Source organism: Hyperoodon ampullatus, assembly GCF_949752795.1.
Source record: "Hyperoodon ampullatus genome assembly, chromosome: 17".
NCBI classification, from domain to species: domain Eukaryota; kingdom Metazoa; phylum Chordata; class Mammalia; order Artiodactyla; family Ziphiidae; genus Hyperoodon; species Hyperoodon ampullatus.
In genome coordinates this window covers 16769290-16783572 of record NC_136930.1, presented here as the reverse complement: position 1 = coordinate 16783572, position 14283 = coordinate 16769290, and the positions used below count along the sequence as shown (strand labels likewise).

The window sequence follows — 14283 nt, the reverse complement described above, 5'->3', positions numbered from 1 at the left end:
GTTTGGCCACTTCTCTTACTTGGTTGAATCCTCAGGGTCTCATTTTCCATGCCCAAATGGCTTATCAATGTGTTTAGAGTACTGGGGCCAGATGTTAAGATGACCATTTCCCCCACTCTGTTACATCTATAAAACTGCTGTTGATGTAATGGAAATTTAAAAATCTTTCAGGATGTCCTGTTTTAAAAAAACTGAACAATCACTTGCATTTTAAAAACCTATAATAACTTATAGTATAAAAGGACTTATTGTAAAGAGTCTATGAAAAAGGAGAATTCCCTTATGCATTTAAAACATGATTGTATATAAAGTTTGGTTTCACTGCAATCTCTCAAGACACACTGATAACGAAACACCAGGCACAACTGGGACTTCCCTGGTGGCACAGTGGTTAAGAATCCACCTGCCAATGCAGGGGACATGGGTTTGAGCCCTGGTCTGGGAAGATCCCACGGAGCAACTAAGCCCTTGCGCCACAACTACTGAGCCTGCGCTCTAGAGCCTGTGAGCCACAACTACTGAAGCCCGCACACCTAGAGTCCATGCTCTGCAACAGGAGAAGCCACCGCAACGAGAAGCCTGTGCACAGCAATGAAGACCCAACGCAGCCAAGATAAATAAGTTTATTTAAAAATGCCACAAAAAGCAGGTACAACTAAAGTTTGCCTTTTATCAAGCAAGAGTTCATGGTGTGTGGCCAGAAAGCTGGAGTCTCCTCTTGTACTTTGCGTTTGCACTGGGTCAGTTCTGTCTCATGCCCACAGCTAAAAATACCTCACTCCTGGCCAACCCTAGAGTGGCTGGAGACACTAACTACTTAGAGGCAGAGATGTTTTTTCCTATGATTTTATTTTTAATTATTAGTGCTCACATGTACTTATTAAAATGATAACAGCTAATATTTTTGGATACCTGCAGTGGGCCAGAGCCATGCATTAAGCACAGTATATGCTTTATCTCACTCAATTTTTACAAGTCACTCTTTTTAAAAAATTTTACTTTATTGAAGTATGGTTTATTTACAATGTTGTATTAATTGCTACTGTACAACAAAGTGACTCAGCAAAGTGTGTGTGTGTGTATATATATATATATATATATTCTTTTTCATATTCTTTTCCATTATGGTTTATCACAGGATATTGAATATAGTTCCCTGTGCTATACAGTAGGACCTGTTGTTTATCCATCCTGTATATAATAGTTTGCATCTGCTAATCCCAAACTCCCAATCCTTCCCTCCCCCACCTCCCCTCCCCCTTGGCAACCACAGGCCTGTTCTCTATGTCTGTGAGTCTGTTTCTGTTTTGTAGATAAGTTCATTTGTGTCACATTTTAGATTCCACATACAAGTGACATCATGTAATATTTGTCTCTGTCTGGCTTACTTCAGTTAGTATGATGATCTCTAGGTCCGTTCATGTTGCTGCAAATGGCATTATTTCATCCTTTTTTATGAGTAATATTACATTGTACATGTGTACTTTATGTTCTTCATCCATTCGTCTGCCAGTGGACATTTAGTTTGTTTCCATGTCTTGGCTATTGTGAATAGAGCTACTCTGAACATTGGGGTGCATGTATCTTTTTGAATTAAAGTTTTGTCTGGATATATGCCCAGGAGTGGGATTGCTGGATCGTATGGCAACTCTATTTTTAGTTTTTTGAGGAACCCCTATACTGTTCTCCGTAGTGGCTGTACCCGTTTACATTCCCACCAGCAGTGTAAGAGGGTTCCCTTTTCTCCACACCCTCTCCAGCATTGGTTATTTGGATTTTTACAAATCACTCTTATTAGGTACTTTTATCAGCTTCATTTTACAGATGAGGAAATGGAGATTTGACTACTTTTACCAAGGTCACACGGCTGTTTGATCCTGAAGCTGGGACTTGCATCCAAAAGGATCTGACTCCAAACTTAGCCAACATGCCAGGCCCTCTCTTAGCCAGTGTGGCAATACTCCCCAAGCTCTCTCTGACCATGTGCTGAGCATTCTGCTGGATGTCTCCTCTAGCAAACCTGCTGGTTTTGCAAAACTTTAGGGATTCCATCAGAGTACCTACTAAACCGCTTCATAGTATTTTACAATAAAATTAAGAACTCCTGGGCTTCCCTGGTGGTGCAGTGGTTGAGAGTCCGCTTGCTGATGCAGGGGACACAGGTTCGTGCCCCGGTCCGGGAAGATCCCACATGCTGCGGAGCGGCTGGGCCCGTGAGCCGTGGCCGCTGAGCCTGCGCATCCGGAGCCTGTGCTCTGCAACGGGAGAGGCCACAACAGTGAGAGGCCCGCGTACCGCAAAAAAAAAAAAAAAAAAAAGCAAGCACTGGAACCAAACCCCTCCAAATTGCTATTGGCAGCTTGAGAAAACTTGGAAGAAAATCTGAGTAGATTTCTTTCTTTCTTTTTTTAAATGATTTTTTTTATTTTTAAAAATTATTTTATTTTATTATTATTTTTAATTTTATTTATTTTTGTCTGTGTTGGGTTTTCATTGCTGCACGCGGGCTTTCTCCAGTTGTGGCGAGTGCGGATTACTGTTTGTTGTGGTGCATGGGCTTCTCATCACGGTGGCTCTTGTTGTGGAGCGCGGGCTCTAGGCGTGCGGGCTTCAGTAGTTGTGGCACACGGGCTTCAGTAGTCGTGGCTCACGGGCTCTAGAGCGCAGGCTCAGTAGTTGTGGAGCACGGGCTCAGCTGCTCTGTGGCATGTGGGATCTTCCCCGACCAGGGCTCGAACCCATGTCCCCTGCATTGGCAGGCGGATTCTTAACCACTGCATCACCAGGGAAGTCCCCTGAGTGGATTTCTTAGTAGAACACATTTCTTTCTCATAACATTTTTTTGAAGATTTTTAAACTTACAGAAAAGCTTAAAAAATTATTTGACAAATACCTAGATATCCTTCACCTAGATTTTCTTAATGATATCATTTAGAGACATTTGCATCTCCTCTCTCTGTTTTTTGGGGTGTTTTTGTTTGTTTATTTATTTGTTTGCTGGATCGTTTTGAAAATGATGTGCAAATATCATGACACTTCACTCCTAAATACTTCAGCATGTATCTTTTAGGAACAAGGACATTCTTTTCGATAACTGCAGATTATTATCACACTCAAGAAATTTAACATTGATATCTTAATATTATCTGATATACAGCCCATATTCAAATTTCTAGTGGAAAGAATACGTGTATCCATTTTATTCTCTTTTAAGAAGTGCTGTGTCACCAACACTGTTGAAAGTAGAGGATAACTGTAGGAAAAAACAGAAACATCAAAGGCTCTGAATCTAAAAGTGATTCAGAGAATTAGACACCAGATATGAAAAAGCTTTAGGAAGCCATTTTAGCCATTTTATTTCCCTTCCTTTTTTCCTTTTATGTATGCACAAGGCTTTATGTATTAATAAAATCTGTATCTCAATAAATCACAAATCCTCTAAGTGATTAAATGCCGAAGTGATAGGAAAGCGTTGTCTTATAGGGTAATTGGCATAATTGTTTTTATTTTGTGATACGTAAAATGATGGTGCATCTAACATATGATGAAAAACTTTGGGCAGCTGGAGGTTCAGAGCCAAGAAGAAAACATGGCGGTACCTGATCTTCGTTGATCGTCCTGAGTGTGACTGTTTGCACACCTGATCCCCAGTGGTCAGGGCAGGATGGCACCCACTCCTGCATCCATCGGCTGGAGACAGGCTGACCCACTCTCACTCTCCTCCTCCCCTCTCAGGACTCTGAGTGGGGGGGGGTGGCCTCTCCAGCCGTGTCTGTGGTCACATTCCCTCTTCAAAAATTAAGTTGTGCTTTCACTCCACCTGGACCAGCTCTTCCCAGCTCACCTCTGTCTGAGCGACTCTCCTGGCGCATCTTTCAACTTGCTCAGCTGGCTGATCGCACTCATTTGGAATGTATTCTTCCCTGTTCTGCTCTCTCAGAGCGGTTGGATTTCTGCTTTCTGGGCTCACCTTCCCTGAAACCCTGTGCATCACTGCCAAGTTGCCCTGGATTCTTCTCTGTGTGCCATGAGTATGGTTGAAGTTAGCAGGTCCCACTCCAGCTTTTCCCAACACAGAGGTGCAGGGAAGCCCTGAACCAGTGACATTTGACCTTCTCTTCAGGGAAAATTTCAAAACAGTGAATTTGCCTTTGGCACCTTCTCACCTGCCACCCACAAGTGACTCCTTCCTCCCTTCTCCAGAAACCCCCAAAGTGCCTTTCATTCCCTTTCTTCCTGTCTCCTGCCAAACTTCATACCCCAGCAAAAGTTTTCTGATAAATTAACCCATGCACAGGTGTGAATAACTCCCTTCTGTTGATGGTTTGGGAGCCGCTTCTGCAGAGAAAGGACAGGAAGAAAGTTTTTGTTTTCTGGAAATACTCAAGCCCTAGCAACCTGGGCCAGAGGGGTGGGAATATCTCCTTGCTTGATAGATCCAGGGGATTCTTTAATGGGACCTACAGAACTACTTGACCAAATTCCACCATTTGAGTGCAGAAATGCTTGCTTTCACCTGGCAAAATAGTATTTAGTAAAGTCATTTAACTACAATGAATTTTAATAAATTGTAGTGGGTTGTCTAGCTATGGTTTTTGGTTTTCTAGCAAATTTTCTTCCATCTCCCTCCTTTTGGTAGCAGACACCCTCCCCACTGCCCCCTATGCCACTCCACCCCAGCCATAAATGTGTGGGTACACAGCCTGGGCTGAGCCACTTGGAGAATTCAAGGCTTCTGGATCCTGACCCAACTGGGGCTATTCAAAATCCTCCTGCAAGAATTAGTCATGTTCTCAAAGTGGTGGAAGAGAGAAGCTCTCCTTTCAAAGGGGTTGCTCTACTTGGATTATGTAAATCTAGAGATGCCAGCATCATTTTCCTTTCCCCAGAGACAGAGATCTTTCTTCAAAATAAAGGCAAGACTAAAGAGAAGGAAACAGGCAGTGACGAGAAACAGAAAAAGAGGAGTCTGGTGGTACTAGGTCCTCTGTCCCTGGAGGTCCTCGGTCCCTGAAGACTGGTTTCTACAGAAATTCCTCCTTTGATACTATGAGGTAGATCCCCTCCCTCTTTTTAAAATCTAGTTTTAGTTGGGTTTCTGCCACTTGCATCCAAAAGCATCCCAACTAAAGCAGCCATTGTATCCATTCACCAAGTTCTATAATGGCCCCCAAGCACTGTGTCAGGGACACTTGGCTGTACCTTTTATTTGATTACAACACTGTACTTTCCCTCTGTTTCCACCAGTTTTTGCCCAGTAAATATGTTTGCTTTTAAACAACTGAAAAGACAAAGAGGAACTCTGCTGCTATCCAGTATTCTTTCTATTTTACCACTGCTATGATTGGTCCTTCATTTACACACACACAGCCCACACATACACACTCACAACCCATATCAGGTCTAGATCACAGATTACAAACTCATTTAATTACAGAGGTGAAGCAGGTAATGCCAAATGAATGAGGAGAGGCAGATAGATATTCTGGTAATACAAGGGGTAGTAGAAAGGCTGCAGCAAACTGAAAGGAGGATGCTCTGCCTGAAGGCAGCCAAATTCAACTGAAAACAACAGCCGCAACACTGTGTGGGCCACAGTAAACGTGTCTGTGATTCTCCCTGCAGGCTGCCATTTTGCAACTCCCAGCCTAGACTGTATCTACTTGCCTCCCTCCCTCTCTTAGTCAAGAGGAGATTCTAGTTGTGAAGAACAGAACTCCATTCCAGATACCTCGTGTAAAGGACCATTGCTTAGAAGAGTATAACAGACAATTTCTTGGATATAATATCCAAAGTATCATCCAGCCTCATGGGAACAGGGATATGGGCACTGTTCAGAGCCAGGTGTATTGTCTGTTCTGAGTACTGTCTCTATATTGTACTTCAGAGTCTCGAGGGAGTGTTGACTAGCTGCTGGCCAGTGGACCAGACATCCGTTCCTTGTCTGACAGGCATATGCTGGAGACGGGGTCATGGACAACCGTGCCCAACTAAGCTTCTGTCTTCAGCAGAAGCTCTGGATTGGGGATAGGCTAGGGCTAGGCTGGAGCAGACAGTTAAAGTTGCTTCACACTGTGGCTTTGCCACTCCAAACATCATCAACGCCACAGTTCGGATTCGGCGCATTTGTTAACTTTGCATATTTCCTTTTAAATTTTTTCCCAATCTGAAAGAGGATGTGAGGCTTTGAATAGGACGTATGTGTGTATGTATGTGTGCCTACCATTAGTCATCAGTGAACTTTCTTCTGAACTTAAACTGGGTCAGCTCTTACAGCATCTTTTCTCTGTTCCCTTGGTGATCATACGTCTCTCTTTCCACTGTTGTTATTCCCACGACAGTCCTGTCTCATATTCTGCACAGATTAGTATAAAATGTCTAGTTTCTTCTACCTTGGGATAACACTGAATATCATCTCTTAATTAATCTTTTCAAAGTGCCATTGCAAGTATATTACTCTTCTCCTGGGAATGTACTATGGTTCTCCACAGGTTTTTGGTCCTAGAAAAGTTAACTAACATCTCTGGATCTTGTACTTTATTATAAAATGGTACAATATTACCAGTCTCCTAGAGCTGTGATCAAGGCTAGAGATAATGTCCCGAATGCCTGGGACAGTGCCTGGCAGAGTATAGGTGCTCAGTCAATGCTCATTTGTACTTCACATTTTCACACCATTTCCTGAGTCTACATCATTTCCACAAAGAGACCTCAAGCTCCTTTAGAACATTCTCTTGCTTTCTTCCCCTTTATTATCTACAGCCTTGGAACTTCTATATCGTTGGAACAGCCTGGCACCCCATACACATTCATTGAGGCATGGGCAATGAAGCTAAAAATGGTGAGAGCAGCATCTGTAGAAGAAGTGGGAGGGGGCGGGGCCCCTGTGGCCAGGAAACAGGTCACTGCCATTGTGCTTCATTCATCCCAACCCCAGGGGAGGCCCGAGGGTGGAGCCCATTGTTTCCCAGCACCTACAGGTTGATTCCTAGGCAGCTAATGGGTTCCAAAGCTTTCCTGACCCTGCTCAGGGTGCTTCTGTGACACCTTCCATAGCCCTGTCACCGCATGATGAGGACTATGGACACTTATACTTCTCTTCCCAAGACAGGAGTAGGAAACCGCACGATAGGAGGTTAAATAACAGTCAGTATGCTGCCGACAAATCTGAGTTTGCATCAACAAATCTCCACCGGGGTTTGGCTCCCTGGATACCTGTGTGTGTTCCTCGTCCTTCTTGGGTTACCAGGAACAGAAGCGCACTCACTTGACTTCAAGGGCATTGTTGTCAGGACACCATAGAAATAAGGCCAAAGGAACCTCTGTCACAGGGCCCAGCCTCCTGAGCACCCTGAAGAGCTGGGGCTCACCCAGGATGGACATGGTTTGGGAACGGAAAGGTCTGTGTTTTCCTGGTGCCCCATCAGCGGCATGAGTACCCCTTACCATGTCCAGATCGTCCTGTCTTTGTTTTTTCAAATAGTTTTTTCAAGGTCTGCTCCTTCCACTACTGTTCAAGCCTCTTTTTTGTCTCCTGATCCAACTCCTCAGATAATAGGATTTGAATAATTTACAAGGTCATTGTCATGCCTGATGGGCAGTTTTGCCCCAAGCCACACCCTAGGTCTTGAATGGGTTGCCTCAGATCTGGTGCCCACCCTAGTCCAACAAACTGTGGCCAGGGTGGAGGGGTCCCAGGCAGCAGGAAGGCACCCATAGGAACCACAGAGGGGGTGTGGGTCTCAAGAGGTTTTGTGGCTCAGGACTCCTTACTTTTACCCTTGTCCCATAAAAGATGTCAAATAATAGTCGATATTTATGGAAAATATATTGTTTAGGGAAACAAGCTATTTCTTTTTTGAAACCATCTTGAATTTTACTGCTTTCTCCTTTCAATTCAAGGTCCACACTACTGCTAAAGTTCTCTTTGTAAATGTGTATTAAATCACATCAAGAAAAAAAATCTTGCATTGGTTTTCCATTACCTTCAAGCTGAAATTTTAATTCCTTGGCATGACATTCAAGACCCTTGGTTACAACCTGTTTCACTGGTCTCATCTACTTTTCCACTGCACACACCTCTCTCCCCCCACAGTACACACACACGTGCGCACACACACACATACACACACTGTGCATATAGACACCCTTTGCTCTAACCGTGTCCAAATTTTGCAGTCCCCTGAATTTATCATATTCTCCCATGTCTGGAGGCCTTTCTGGAATATCTTTCCCTCTCTCTCCTGTTTAGCTTCTATTCACCCTTTGGGATTCCAGTTTCTTAGCACAGTCTTCCCTTATTGTCCAGAGCTGACTTGGACGCCTTCTGTCACGTACGCGTAGCATACAACCCCACCTGGAGCAACTCACCACACTTCTTTGTAACTGTTGATGTACTTGTTTATTTTCTCTGCTGAATGACAGACTCACTGGGGGGCAGGAGCTATATTTTATTCACCATGATATCTTCCCATTTTGTGGGAGCTCAAAATTTTTTTGAATGAATGAATGAATGAATTTCCTCCAAAACAGGTTCCTGTTGCAAAAGCAATGAAATGAAGTTAAGAACATGTGCTTTGGAACCTTGAATCCCAACTCTGCCATACACTAGCTGAGGGACCTTGACCTCTCCAGGACCTGCATTGTTTGTTGGGTAGAGTGAAGGCTTGGGGGTTGGGGTGTGTGGACTGAGGTCCTACTCTCTGGGTTCTAGACGCTCAAGGACATGTGTCCACATAGGGCCACCCAGCAGAGCCTAAACGGACCTTCCCTGCTCAGGACAGCTAGTCACCAGGGATGGGACAAGACTTTGCTCCCTTCTCTCAACTTCTGTAGCATGAACGACATCGTTCAGTAGCTGCTTCTCTTTGGCATTTTTAAGAAATGGTGCCTTGACTCAGCTTATTTTCTCTAACTGGCCTTTAAAAAGAACAAGCTGTAGGACTTCCTGGTGGCGCAGTGGTTAAGAATCCACCTGCCAATGCAGGGGACACGGGTTCGAGCCCTGGTCTGGGAAGATCCCACATGCCACGGAGCAACTAAGCCCGTGCGCCACAACTACTGAGCCTGCGTGCCACAACTACTGAAGCCTGCGCACCTAGAGCCTGTGCTGTGCAACAAGAAGCCACCGCGATGAGAAGCCCGTGCACCACAACAAAGAGTAGCCCCAGCTTCGCAACTAGAGAAAGCCCACGCACAGCAACAAAGACCCAGTGCAGCCAAAAATAAATAAATTAATTAAAATAATAATTAAAAAAAAGAACAAGCTTTAAACCTGGGGGCTAGCCAAAAAGGGGAAAAACGGGACTCTGCCTACAAGTCCAGACTTTGTCCTTGTGCTATATGTCTCACTACATACTCCCTTTTCTTTGAAACTTTTGTTTTGAAATATTTTTAGATTTTTCCTACTTAAATCCTCTCCTTGATTTGAAATTTTTCTGGGATAAATAGTGTCCCAGAGACTTTCTTCTTTCTCATGATAGTATTAAAATTTTGAAGGACCATGAAATAAATGGAACAACCAAAGTACCTGCATTCTGGACAAGGCACAGCCAAACCCACCCGTTGCCATGTCTGTTGCCAGAATGTGTTGAACTGAGGCCCAAGCAAGTGATTTCAGTTAGTTGTTGATATCAAACCCATTGCCTTTCAAGTTTAATATTGGTCCGTCTGGTCATGGTGGCCAAGAACTCTGAATAGAAAATAAAGAAGAGGTGGATTATTGGCCTCCAAGTGCCCCTCAAAGGCAAACCTTGCCTTTAATTGGGTTTTTATGTGGATATTCTCTCCCATTATGGTGTTCAATACCCCTTGCCCTGCATGCCAGAGCTGAGTTATTGGTGGGGGCATGTTTACTAGCCTTCTGGGGATAAGCTTTTAATCACCTGCAGAGAGCAGTTGGCCGCCTCTAAAAACACTTCAATAAATTGGGATTCAGGCCTTAGTTGGCTCAGCCCTTGTCAGCCCCAGGCTGCCTTGTGCCAAGATGCAATGAAGCCAGAAATGAAGGTCAAAAAGTTACTAAGCATTGGCATGTCTTGCTTTCTGGCTTGTTTGGTAGATCCTTATTAAAACATAGGTGAATGTTGGCTGGCTTCTTTCTCGCTGTTATAAATACTGTACTGTCCATTTTCATTCCTTTCTTCTCTGCCCACTTCTGCAAAGACGGTTGTGACGGGGGATGGACAGGCTGAATGCATTGGTAGAGCTGTCACCTTAGAAGAGGGATTCCGGACGTCCCACATGATTAGCGCTGATGGCGCACATCAAGGGAGTGGTGTTATGAGATCACCTGGAAGCTGGCCAGATGGACCAGAATAGTTATGGCTAAACCCTTCCCTGGAATCCAGCTCTTCTGGGAGGGCTTCAAAACAGCGGCTAAACTCTGAGTCCACTAGATGGCACAGTGACACTGACACACACATCGTGGTGAGCTTCTGGGTGTCCTGCACTCACTGTTCTGGGCTTGATCCCTCTTGAACAAAAGTTGGAGGCTAGTTAAGAAAGGGAGCTGGGGATAAACTCCTTGAAGTTCTATATCTTGGCTCTATTTCTCTAAATCTTCATATTGATTATGTAGCAGAAATGCCATAGAAAGAGGATCTAACCACCTCTGATACTTTGAAAATGCGTCCTAACATTTTGGGGAAAATATATGGCTTAACTAGCTCTTGTGTTATCCCAAGTATTAAGTACTTTATCTGCATTCATTCCATTAATCCTTATAGTAACTTATGAGGTAGGTGCTATTTTTTTTCTTTTTTACAGATTTATTTATTTATTTATGGCTGCGTTCGGTCTTTGTTGCTGCTCTAGTTGCGGCGAGCAGGGGGCTACTCTTTGTTGTGGTGCGCGGGCTTCTCATTGCCGGGGCTTCTCTTTGTTGCAGAGCACAGGCTCTAGGTACGCGGGCTTCAGTAGTTGTGGCTCACGGGCTCTAGAGCGCAGGCTCTGTAGTTGTGGCTCACAGGCTTAGTTGCTCCGCAGCCATGTGGGATCTTCCCGGACCAGGGCTCGAACCCGTGTCCCCTGCATTGGCAGGCGGATTCTTAACCACCGCACCACCAGGGAAGTCCCGAGGTAGGTGCTATTAACATACTAATTTTACAGACAGGAAAATCGAGGCATGGAGAGTTTAAGTTACTCACCTAAAGTCACAGAGCTAATAAGTGCTGGAGCTGAGACTCAAACCTTGAGAGTTTGGGCTCCAAAGTTCATGCTCTTAGGGACGATACTCCTCACAAAAGAGAAGTCTGGGGAGCCCTGCCAAATAAGATTTTATGCTTTCTCATGACAAAGGAACAAGCTTAGGTTCTAAACACCTTGCTCCCTGATATGTCCCCTTTAACGTTACTGCCCTGGGACATCAATGCTGTGGGCCAGCGTATCTGTATTCTCAGCGTATTTGTTATGTTCTGAGCCTATAATAAATGCCATCGTCCTTCTAGAAATCATGCTGCAATTGCATAATTTTTTGTCCTTCTATTCAGAACATTGCTTATAAAAAGCAAAAGCCCTGACTTGTTGATGTTCATTCTGACTTTCAGTTTCAGAGAGGAAAATTTATATGCTAAGTCATTTATCCGCATAAGGACATTTAGGCTATGACTAGAGAATTTACTCCTACATTCATTCCTCCATTTATTCTGTGATGTTGACAGAATGTATGCAGCGTGCCTGGCCCTGAGTTTAGAGCGATGACTCAGGCAAGTGTGCCACCTTCACATCACTCACAGCTCGATACGAGAGGCAGAAGTGTGACCACAACACGAGAAGCAATCCCGTTGTGACTGTAGCAGAGCTTCGGACAGTTGGGGGAGAAGGGGCGCTGCCCAAGTCTTTGAGGGGTGGAAGCAGGAGGACAGCCTTTGCAGAGGACAGGATTCTTGGGCGGAGACATAAACGATAAGCAGGGGTCCTCCAGGTAAACACAGCGTCCCCAGGAAGAAAGAACACAGCGTGTTCCCAATGCTCAGAGCTTGGACACTAAGAAATGAGCCTGGAAAATACCCAGAGGCCGGTTGCAAAGTTCTCCATGAGCCAGTCAAAGGTGGAGCTTTATTCTCTAGCCGATGGAAAGCCACCGTGAGCTTTCCAGGAAGGGAATGATACCATTAGATTTGTGTTTTAGGAAGAGGACTCTGGTCTGAAGGATAGACTACAGGTCGGGGGGCAGCAGCCAGCCAGATTGGAGGCAGAGACCAGTGAGGAGATTTTTGCAGGAGTTGAGATGAACTGAGACAATTAGGGTGAGGGACCCTGAGAGATATGGGGTTCAGAACGAGCCTCCCCCAAATGTATCACTCTTGCATGGGGATTATTTTGAACTAAAGGCAATCGAGACCCTGTGGGTTCAAGAGAAACTACTGCCCCTCCCCTAACTACCTACAAGAAGTTAAATTGGGGGGCTTCCCTGGTGGCGCAGTGGTTGAGAGTCCGCCTGCCGATGCAGGGGACACGGGTTCGTGCCCCGGTCCGGGAGGATCCCACGTGCCGCGGAGCGGCTGGGCCCGTGAGCCATGGCCACTGAGCCTGCGCGTCCGGAGCCTGTGCTCCGCAACGGGAGAGGCCACAACAGTGAGAGGCCCGCGTACCGCAAAAAAAAAAAAAAGAATTTAAATTGGGGACTTTTCCCAGCCAAGAGTTATTACCAGAGACAAATGTTATCCAAGTGGTCCCATCTGTATGGCAGGGCAAATATCTAGGTACCAAGTATCTGCACTTCCTCTTTTTTTTTTTTTTTTTTTTTTTGCGGTACGCGGGCCTCTCGCTGCTGTGGCCTCTCCCGCTGCGGAGCACAGGCTCCAGACGCGCAGGCTCAGCGGCCATGGCTCACGGGCCCAGCCGCTCCACGGCACGTGGGATCTTCCCGGACCGGGGCACGAACCCGTGTCCCCTGCATCGGCAGGCGGACTCTCAACCACTGCGCCACCAGGGAAGCCCTGCTCTTCCTCTTATCGTCCTGTGAGGGACCTTCTTTCCTTAGAAGCCCCAGGCTCCTATACCATTCCTCACTCAGGATGGCATATAGACCTCATTTTACCTTCCTGTCTCTGGCCCTCTCACGTGTGTGGGTTTTCTGTATGTGCAAAATTAAATCTAGTTTTCTCCTGTTACTCTGTCTCATGTCTATTTAAGTCTTATACCAACCAGAAGAACCTAGAAGGGTAGAGGAAAGTTTTCTTCCTCCTTAACAGTAGGATAGGGGAAAGGAGTTTTAGGACATTTCAGAGATAATGTAAGTAGGGCCTTTATTTGTATATGGAGGTATGAATTATTTATAGCCAGCTTTCTCCCACAAAGGATTTGGGGACTAGAACCGTAGGACTTGATAATGAGATGAATTCAGGGGCTGAGGGAGAGAAAAGCATCCAACAAGATCCCCAGTTTCTGGCTTGGACAAGTAGGTGGATGGGGTACCATCAGTCAGCATGGAAACTGAAGAGAAAGAAGCCCATGCTCAAGGGGATGCCCAAGGTTTCATTTCAAACATATTGCATTTGAAGTATTGTGGACAGCCAAGTGGCTCTAAGGATCTGCACCCTGTGGGAAAAGTCGAGGTTGGAAAAGTAGAGTTTGAAATTATCAGCACATTGGTGGAGGCTGAGACCGGGAAGGTGGATGTCATTACAGGGTCTGATAAAAATACGAACCATTTTGTTTAGTTTCCAAATGTTTAGCTATTTAGTTTCTTATAGCTCTGTCTGCATTTTTTTCACCTCTCTTCAAGATAGGTAGCTCCAAGGAGTAATAAGAGAACTGAGAAGAGTACGGTGTCTCCAGGATTTCTTTGGGTCTGCCTTTCCTTCTGTGCAAAGTCTGTGTACATTTTATATTCCATTTTATCTTCCCAAGATAACTCAAAGACTGGTGCAGAGAGAGAAGACCCTGAGCTTTCAATCACATCACTTGCAGACAACACTCCACCTCCAGCCCCTGAGTACCACTCTGGCTTTTTGAAGAACTGGAGAGAACATGCTTCACTGGCAGGTGAAGACAGGGAGGGGGCTGGAGCCAGCTTCAGTCTTGTATTTATTTTAAAACTGTGTAAATGTTTAAAATATGATATGTAAACTTGCTTTCAGGCCACTTTTCATGGTAGGCGGCCTTGACAGTTAACCATTAGGTTTCTCTGGGACAGTGGAAACTTGTGTTCTTTTGGAGAGGACAGCAGAAAGACTGCTCGCTTGATGGTATGGGGTGCAAGGCAGGTGGGTTTGCCATCTGCTCTCAGCTTTGGCAAGGTGGAGGAATTGAAGGCAGCTGTGACAGCACTCGGGAGAA

The 14283-nt window shown here is 45.1% G+C and overlaps 1 protein-coding gene across 1 annotated transcript in view; it reads left to right on the top strand.

Moving 5' to 3' along the window:
* LOC307065675 (uncharacterized protein C8orf89) overlaps positions 1 to 13984 on the top strand; it is a 74711-nt gene extending 60727 nt beyond the window's left edge. Inside the window, 1 exon segment of the mRNA XM_079722574.1 lies at positions 13855 to 13984. The gene's annotated coding sequence lies outside the window, so the exon portion shown is untranslated.
* Positions 13985 to 14283: the final 299 nt, after the last annotated feature.